The 9478-nt window shown below is 37.9% G+C and overlaps 1 protein-coding gene across 1 annotated transcript in view; it reads right to left on the bottom strand.

The window, feature by feature from the left end:
- Window positions 1-4626: 4626 nt before the first annotated feature.
- Window positions 4627-9478, bottom strand: part of LOC113075004 (piggyBac transposable element-derived protein 2-like) — a 32488-nt gene continuing 27636 nt past the window's right edge. The window contains exon 4 of the transcript XR_003280869.1: window positions 4627-4785. The gene's annotated coding sequence lies outside the window, so the exon portion shown is untranslated. The remainder of the gene's footprint in view (window positions 4786-9478) is intronic.

The raw sequence follows: 9478 nt of genomic DNA, 5'->3' as shown, positions 1-9478 counted from the left end.
TCTAACTATTTGCTGCATCCGGAGACGATTCATTGCAGGGAACTCAATGCCTCTCTTCCTCAACATACTGTGCAGCATCCTGTCCAACCTCATTATGTAGGCTGAGAGCTTCTCTCCCTCGCTCTGGTAAGTGCTCCGAAATTTTAACATCAAGTCTGCAGCATCCTCGTAGTGCCAAACGCTGACTCTAGTGCACTAAGGTAATCATTGAAGGTAGCGGATGGGTTACCAGTCTTCTCAAACCTTACAATGTCTGCTGCAGGACCTCTGAGACACTCTACTAGTCTCTGCTTCCTAACATTATCAGAATACTGCCACTCTTCCAGAATGTGGTGGTCTGCTCCACCCAGACCTCATACTCATCCTCTCCATGGGAGTGGAATGAACCCGAGAAGGGACGCAACTTCCTATATCCAGCTCTCTCTTCAGACGATGCCACATGACACGTTTGAACAAGGGAATTTATGGCATCAACAAGCTTAGTGTTAAGCACAGGTGCAGGGAAGCTAAACTTGGAATGTCAGATAGCGACTTTCCTTCCGCTTGAAGAAAAGACATCAGCTTAGTCTGAAATTCATCTTCACTGTTCTGTTTAGGTGCCTCAGCTGCGACATGAATAACCTGTGTGTACCAGGTACCTACTTCAGGTCCTCCGAGCTCTGCAGGGATAGCCATCTCAGAAACCTTGCTAGCGGTCTCAATCAGAAGAAACTGTTGTCGCTGAGTCTTATCAGAATGGCGATCAAGCACTTTGCATTTCCTCATTCCCAGGACAGCATCCAGCACATCATAGACTATTTTTGTCTTCACATTCTGCAGGTACGTTGCTCAGAATGATAACCCTGTCCAGCTCAACACCCTTCTCTCTGCACCAAGCAATAATCTCACTAACCTCCATTTTGTTCACTTGCATCATCAACAGTATGTACTCAAAAAACAGGAACTGACTGTTTTAGCATTAAAGCTCTCTTCATATAATTCTCAAAGAAACAATGTATACACATAAATTACTTCCAAATTTTCACTGAACATACACGTTCACAGCTTCTGAAAACACAAACTGAAATGATCTGAAATATCCCGGACGAGCCCCCAAAAAATGTAGCCCTCCTGCCGGGTCGTCTCTAAACGTGGCTCACAAGATAGCTATCTGGCTAAGGGATCTTTACTTTATCCGCTACCCCAGTAAAGGCACACTTCTCTTACAGTTACAGTACCAATATAACCCAGATCTCAGATCTTAACCTATGTTTTCTATTTGGAACTAAAAAAAATGTGTTTACACTTAACTATGTAAATACAAATATTTCACAGGAAAAATTAAATAGCAAGTGTTTTTTTTCCACAGAAATCACACAAAATTATACCAGATCAATAAACATATATTTATTTATTTTCCTCTGAACTATTTTTGTCTTTGTGTGATTTTTCTCTTCTCGAATGATCAAATTCACAAAGTCACAAAATCAACAGCAATAAATTCAAATAATCACTGTTCCCCCAAAACAAAACAAAAATACAATGAATAAGGTAACACTTTGAATTTTACCCAGCTGGGATTTTCAGTACACCGATGGCGCGCTAGTTGGAGCTCTTTTGATGCAAACCAATGTACTCACGAATCCAGGAAACACAAAATTCCAATTTCAGAATAGAAACCTCTAATCTTCACGTCCTGACGAGATGATAAACAGCAACCCCGTCGTGTCCCGTGACGACGTTGAGTGGATGTCGATTAACTCTTGAGATGGATCCGCTAAAGTCCATGCAGTGCTCCAAATCTTGACTCGACGGTCTCTGTTTCTTAACGAAAATATGCACGCACTTGCCTCCTAACTACGCACACAACGGTGATACTTTTTTTTTCTCCACTGAACTAATAAAAAAAACACGAGTATATTCTTCCGGATTTCAACCAAATTACCCAATTTATTATAACTGCATCACTGAACTTGAGAAATGAAACACGGGATTATTCTTCCGGATGAATTCTCACTCTAATAAAACAAATAAACGGAATAAAAAAAACTTTGATTCTCTCACGTGCTATGCTCGTGCATAAATTTGACTCACACGGAGTTGAAGTGTGCAGCCTCTTTCCAAACTCCCTCAAAATGTTCTTGCGTGCTGCCAGCTGCAAACCTGATGCGTGACACAGTCACACAAGCAACTCACGCAACTTTAGTCACTGGCCTGCCACTCAAAATGTCCGTGAGCGTTGACTCACTGCCAGTTTTTTTTTTCCGCTGCGAACACTCCTTTCCCTCCCACGAGCTTCCTCTCGTTCTCCTCTGCGACCCCTCCCCTCTTGAACTTGAGAGGTCAAAGTCCACAGTTCTCAACGCAAATATGACGTTCTCAAGAAAACAGTCCTTGTATGACTTTTTTTTTTCACATATGCACATTTTAAACCTTTCAGAAACATTATATAAAAATCATTATATATAAAAAAAACAAAATCCATCAAACATTTGTTTGCATATGAATGCACACCAATAAAAATGTGACATACAAATTATGACATTCTCTGTCTCTTCCTTTTTTTTTCTACTACAGTTTTACTTTTGAAACTCCAAACATTTCAGGGCTCTACATTATTCTAATGTGATCAGTGATTGATGGACCATGGTTCTTTGCAAAGAGCACGTATTTCGACAGAAAATGCATTTAATACCAGTATATTGAACGTCTCTTTATATAGCCTACTCCATTAATAAAGGAGTCCAGACATTGGAAAATATCAGTCCACATGCGTTTTATATTTAATATGAGGGAAATAGACCATGCATGCATTTATATTATGCATAAAATATTTAAATTTAAAGGTAGCGAAATATTTTTTAGTAATTCTGTCAATTACACTAAGGTTATTTCATTGTCTGCTATATATTTGCTTCTTATTTATTAAAATATGGGCAATTGATAGATAAAACATTGATCAAAATTAAGATACAATGTATAAAAAACTCCTTTTAAAAAAGAGTTTTCCATAAATAACTTCTGTATGACCTGGCAATAAAATTCGAAAAAAGTGTGTCTAATGTGATTTTGCTTAACTGATTTGATTTTCGGGTGCAGATTTTAATTAGTGCTGCTGTCGGAAAACGGATCGGATGCGGTTTTAAACACTGCGGGTACGGGCGGGTGCGGATTTACAAAATCGGACCCGTGCAGCTCTCTAAGATGTCTTCAATGTCCTCCACGGAAAGAGCCGCAGACGCACGACCCGCCAATTCGCCCACGCGTCCATCGTGTAGCCAGCTGCGAACGTTCCGGCAGGGCAGTCAGGTTCCCCCGAACCCAAGCTCCTCGTCGAGAAGATGCCCAGCAAACATTTGGACGTCTTTTGACCGTTGAAAAGACGTCCATCCGAGACGTCCCGTTATGGTTGAAAAATAGTTCCAAAATGAAAGTTGAACCGACGTCTTTGACGTCTTCTAGACGTGAACTGCACGTCTTTTCTGCACGTCCCTGGACGTCTAAATGCGCCGATTTCTGGACGTCGTTGTCTTCTGGATTTTTAAATGCGTTGCTGCATAGTTTAAGTGTATGTATATAAAAGCCTGCATATAAAATTAATCACACACCCACTGTGTAACATCTTGCAAGGCAATCAATTATGTCTTGAGGTTTAAAACATCTTGACAAAAGTTCAAGATCGGTCCAGTCAGACATGAACGTCTATAAAACATCTTAATCACATGTACATCACAAACAATAACACATTATTTGTGGACATATGCAAAAAAAGAAGCATGTTCTGATTTAGCACATTTTATTGTTTTTGAACAGTTTAGCATCTGTTAACCAAAATAAAATACTAATTACAAAATACTGAATTATTATATAAAGGGGAAATTCTTTCATTTACTCACCCTCATGTTTCAAACCTGTATACCCTTTCTGTGTTCTGACGATATGGTTTTCATGTTTGCTTTACTGGGACAATGACAAATAAGAATCTTAAAGATGATAATATATTTAAAAATTTGTTTTTCAATGTTATCTTTGTATCCATTTTGGATTTCTGAAATAAGTTTACAGGCCTACCATTTTTTTTCATCACAAATATGATTTAATGAGGGGCATCACTGAATAAAAAGTGCTGAAATACTCAATCTTAAAGTCCATTATTATTGTTTTGTTATATTTGAAGTGTTTATTAATGTTTTTAATATATAATATAAATCAATATTAAATGCATTTATTTTAAAATACATTAATCATATAATATTAAGATTATTATTCATATTAATATTTGAACATGTGGCATAAACACCTTGCAGGAGCCATTGTTGTCATGTGACAAGAAAATCATAAAACATAAGACCCTCATCATAAAATATGTTTGAAATCATTGCTATTTATGAAATCAAAGTGGGGTAAATGTTTTTAAACTGTATAGAACCGACATTAATTAAAATATTACATTTCTGAGAATGTTTTCTACTAGAATGTTAAAAGATGGTTTCTTTTTATTAATTGTTTATTAATCTTGTCATTGACTTACACAGTTGTCTCATAAACACACAGATATTTGGAAGAATGTTTGTAACCAAGCAGATCTCACAATCCATTCACTGCCACTGTAGGAAAAATTATTATGATCGTAACATGAGGGTGAGAAAATGACTATTTTCATTTTTGGATGAACTATCCCTTAAAAACAAACTACAGTTGTTTGGCTCATTTCTTGTAACCTCCACCCCCATCTCTTCCCGGAGCAAGCTTCAGTTGTTCTGTCATTGCTGCATCCCATTCAGAGTCTCCACCTCTTCACAGCATCTGAGGGAAGAGAATACATGTATTTTTAAAATAAATAAAATAAAACATTTGAGATAAATGACATGCACTTATTTTCAAAATATCTTTATGGTCTACAGCTAAAAAAAAAACCTTGGACCAAGATGAATGAATCATGAATGAAACATTAGAAAAAGGTAATCAACAAGCATTAGATTTTAATTTTATTGTACAAAAGGTGTTATGAGTTAATGTGATGCCCTTGAGAAACACTCACAGTGTAACTGTGAGAAAGTGAACAGGAAATTTCTGATAAGACAGGAGAGCTGTGATGTCCCCTGAATAATTAATTAAAGCGTACCAATAAAAATCACATCAATATAAGTAACTTTTAGCTTTCTAACGTTAGCTAATTTTAGCCATACTCAGTGAATTTCAGTTGACAACGTGGGCATCATTTCTCTCGGTTCCTTCGTGTCAAACAAGTAAAACTCAAGCACGTTAATCAAATAATACAAAACTTCCGGAAGAAAGCGAGATCTCGCGAGATAATCTATCCTATCGCGGGATTTTGTAATATCACGAAATACATCAGTATGTTTTGTGTCTACATCTTGGCAGCACCGTTTTAGTAATTACATTCAACTCAGAACGAAATTGTGACCGGGTATATATCTGTTTCACATGTATATGCATAGATTCAATAAAAATAATAACAACAAATACATAAAACAGGTTGAAATAATGACTAAATTGCAGCATTGCTTTGCAATCCCTCAACCACACTGGGCTCTTTGTGATTATAATTTTTTTAAACAAGATAAAGTGAATATATTTACTTTGTATATAATTTTTTTTTCCTGCTAGTCTTGCTTGGACATCTTTTCACAAACCATAACGAGACGTGTAAAAGACGTCAGTGGACGTCTATTCACAACCTCTTTAAAACCTCTTAAAAACTACTTGGTGCACTTTAATTAAATATTGCAGTATTAATCAAGGTGTAAGCACAGCTTTTGCATATTCCACAAGGATTTCACAGAGGGTCATGATGGACATGTAACGCACGTGTAAATGACGTCACTAGGTGACGTCCTCTCACAACCGATTCACAACGCGGGTAAATATTGAACTACACGTATCTAAAAGTCAAAGAAACAATTATACATGAAACCCCATATAACTATAAACGTGTACAAACATATCTGAATGCATTTTTAGGAAATCTTCTGCGTTACATATTTCTACCGATTTATGCCGTCCTACCGCGACTATTTTTGGCCGGCCACACGACGTCGCCGTCGGACCAATGTTTGCTGGGTGGTGTCAATTGCGTTGAGAGACCAATTTATCAAATCCATGTTTCAGTTTAGGAAAGGAGTGCAGAGAGAGTCTCTCAAAGTAGACAAGACAAGAGACAGGCAAAGCAGGCAAGGCAGGGGAGGAAAAACTGAAGTAAAACTGAACAGAGATGACATCACTAAATTCAATGATGAACTGCCTTTAACTGTCATTTGACATTTGTCATGACGCATTGTTTTCCTAATGAATGTTGCTCAGTTGCTTTGAGCCAATGTATTTTGTTTAAAGCGCTATATAAATAAAGATAACTTGACTTTATTGTGACATAAGCAATAAAATAGTACAATGGTACAAAGTCCCATAGGCATTTAAAGATCTTACTTTTATTAAAAATAACGAATAAGATGGATATTGTAACCAAAATAAATGAAGTATTTTCTCTCTTTTCAAAACAAATACTTCATTTGTGGTTCAATGTTTTATTTATTTTAAATGAAAACAGCAACAATGACAAATTGCTTAGCCTATATTAAAGGAAGAAATTAAACAAACAAGAAAGTCACAAAAGGTGTGCTTTTGGATCATTATCTCGCATCAATCCCTGTTATACACAAATCCGCTGCGAACTCTATGGGCGCCACCATCTTGCCTGCGAAGAATGATGGTGTGACACTTGCCGGTGCCCTCTAATAACATTTGAATGAAAGCAGATCCTGCTCATTAAAGAAAAGACTTAAGACCCACTGATTTTTTTTTACTCTTCAAACAACTAATACAAATGCAATAAAATGTAAATAAAATAAATGAAATGTGAGACACACGCAATTGATGCTTTTCACACGCTCTCATGCCACACATCCATTCTCATGCACAGAAAAATCGAGGACAGGGAGACTGACAGACTAGACATAGCAGGCTACAGACGCCTAAATAGAAGCTCTGCATACACTTGCACATGTTAATCGTTTATATTTTATATGAGTTCATTTTTATTTTGTGCAATAGATGTCCTGCACACACACTTGTCCCGCGCTGCTCTCTGTTGCGTTAGATCTCGTGGGAGCAAGTCTGTAATCCACTGGCACTTGACTTGACAGTGCGTGTGCTACATCCTCTTTACAATCTATAGATTATAAACACTGCATTCTGTCAGCAATGATTTGCAGCAGTAACGTATTAGACTTAACTGTAACAGTTAACAGTTTGACTTACCTGAAGAATATAAAACACTTTTTTTATTTAATTTGTATCATTTATCTATTATAAATATCTCTGTTATCTATGATTTATTCACCTACAAAATCACCCCCAATATTTTTTCCCCCAAATAGAGCTGTTCAAGTCATAGTGATTTTATTTTTCTTTATCGCAATATACATCGCCGATGCATTATCACGATGTGAGTTTTTTTCCCAATATCGTGCTGCTCTACTACTAAGTTTAGTCAAGATTACAGGCTCAGTAGCTTCTGCAGCATGAGCACATACAGTATTGTTCAAAATAATAGCAGTACAATGTGACTAACCAGAATAATCAAGGTTTTTAGTATATTTTTTATTGCTACGTGGCAAACAAGTTACCAGTAGGTTCAGTAGATTGTCAGAAAACAAACAAGACCCAGCATTCATGATATGCACGCTCTTAAGGCTGTGCAATTGGGCAATTAGTTGAAAGGGGTGTGTTCAAAAAAATAGCAGTGTCTACCTTTGACTGTACAAACTCAAAACTATTTTGTACAAACATTTTTTTTTTCTGGGATTTAGCAATCCTGTGAATCACTAAACTAATATTTAGTTGTATGACCACAGTTTTTTAAAACTGCTTGACATCTGTGTGGCATGGAGTCAACCAACTTGTGGCACCTCTCAGCTGTTATTCCACTCCATGATTCTTTAACAACATTCCACAATTCATTCACATTTCTTGGTTTTGCTTCAGAAACAGCATTTTTGATATCACCCCACAAGTTCTCAATTGGATTAAGGTCTGGAGATTGGGCTGGCCACTCCATAACATTAATTTTGTTGGTTTGGAACCAAGACTTTGCCCGTTTACTAGTGTGTTTTGGGTCATTGTCTTGTTGAAACAACCATTTCAAGGGCATGTCCTCTTCAGCATAGGGCAACATGACCTCTTCAAGTATTTTAACATATGCAAACTGATCCATGATCCCTGGTATGCGATAAATAGGCCCAACACCATAGTAGGAGAAACATGCCCATATCATGATGCTTGCACCTCCATGCTTCACTGTCTTCACTGTGTACTGTGGCTTGAATTCAGAGTTTGGGGGTCGTCTCACAAACTGCCTGTGGCCCTTGGACCCAAAAAGAACAATTTTACTCTCATCAGTCCCCACCACGGGGAAGTTGTGGCCTAATGGTTAGAGGGTTGGACTCCCAATCGAAGGGTTGTGGGTTCTAGTCTCGGGCCGGACGGAATTGTGGGTGGGGGGAGTGCATGTACAGTTCTCTCTCCACCTTCAATACCACGACTTAGGTGCCCTTGAGCAAGGCATCGAACCCCCAACTGCTCCCCGGGCGCCGCAGCATAAATGGCTGCCCACTGCTCCGGGTGTGTGCTCACAGTGTGTGTGTGTGTGCTCACTGCTCTGTGTGTGTGCATTTCGGATGAGTTAAATGCAGAGCACAAATTCTGAGTATGGGTCACCATACTTGGCTGAATGTCACTTCACTTTATTATTTTTTTCACTTTATATGTTCCTCCATTTCTCTTTAGGCCAGTTGATGTGTTCTTTGGCAAATTGTAACCTCTTCTGCACATGCCTTTTTTTTAACAGAGGGACTTTGCGGGGGATTCTTGAAAATAGATTAGCTTCACACAGACGTCTTCTAACTGTCACAGTACTTACAGGTAACTCCAGACTGTCTTTGATCATCCTGGAGGTGATCATTGGCTGAGCCTTTGCCATTCTGGTTATTCTTCTATCCATTTTGATGGTTGTCTTCCGTTTTCTTCCACGTCTCTCTGGTTTTGCTCTCCATTTTAAGGCATTGGAGATCATTTTAGCTGAACAGCCTATCATTTTTTGCACCTCTTTATAGGTTTTCCCCTCTCTAATCAACTTTTTAATCAAAGTACGCTGTTCTTCTGAACAATGTCTTGAACGACCCATTTTCCTCAGCTTTCAAATGCATGTTCAACAAGTGTTGGCTTCATCCTTAAATAGGGGCCACCTGATTCACACCTGTTTCTTCACAAAATTGATGACCTCAGTGATTGAATGCCACACTGCTATTTTTTTGAACACACCCCTTTCAACTAATTCAACTAATTGCCCAATTGCACAGCCTTAAGAGCGTGCATATCATGAATGCTGGGTCTCATTTGTTTTCTGAGAATCTACTGAACCTACTGGTAACTTGTTTGCCACGTAGCAATAAAAAAATATACGAAAAACCTTGATTATTCT

This window comes from Carassius auratus, unplaced genomic scaffold (genome assembly GCF_003368295.1).
Source record: "Carassius auratus strain Wakin unplaced genomic scaffold, ASM336829v1 scaf_tig00016071, whole genome shotgun sequence".
In the NCBI taxonomy this organism is placed as follows: domain Eukaryota; kingdom Metazoa; phylum Chordata; class Actinopteri; order Cypriniformes; family Cyprinidae; genus Carassius; species Carassius auratus.
This window is presented reverse-complemented; position numbering and strand designations above follow the sequence as displayed.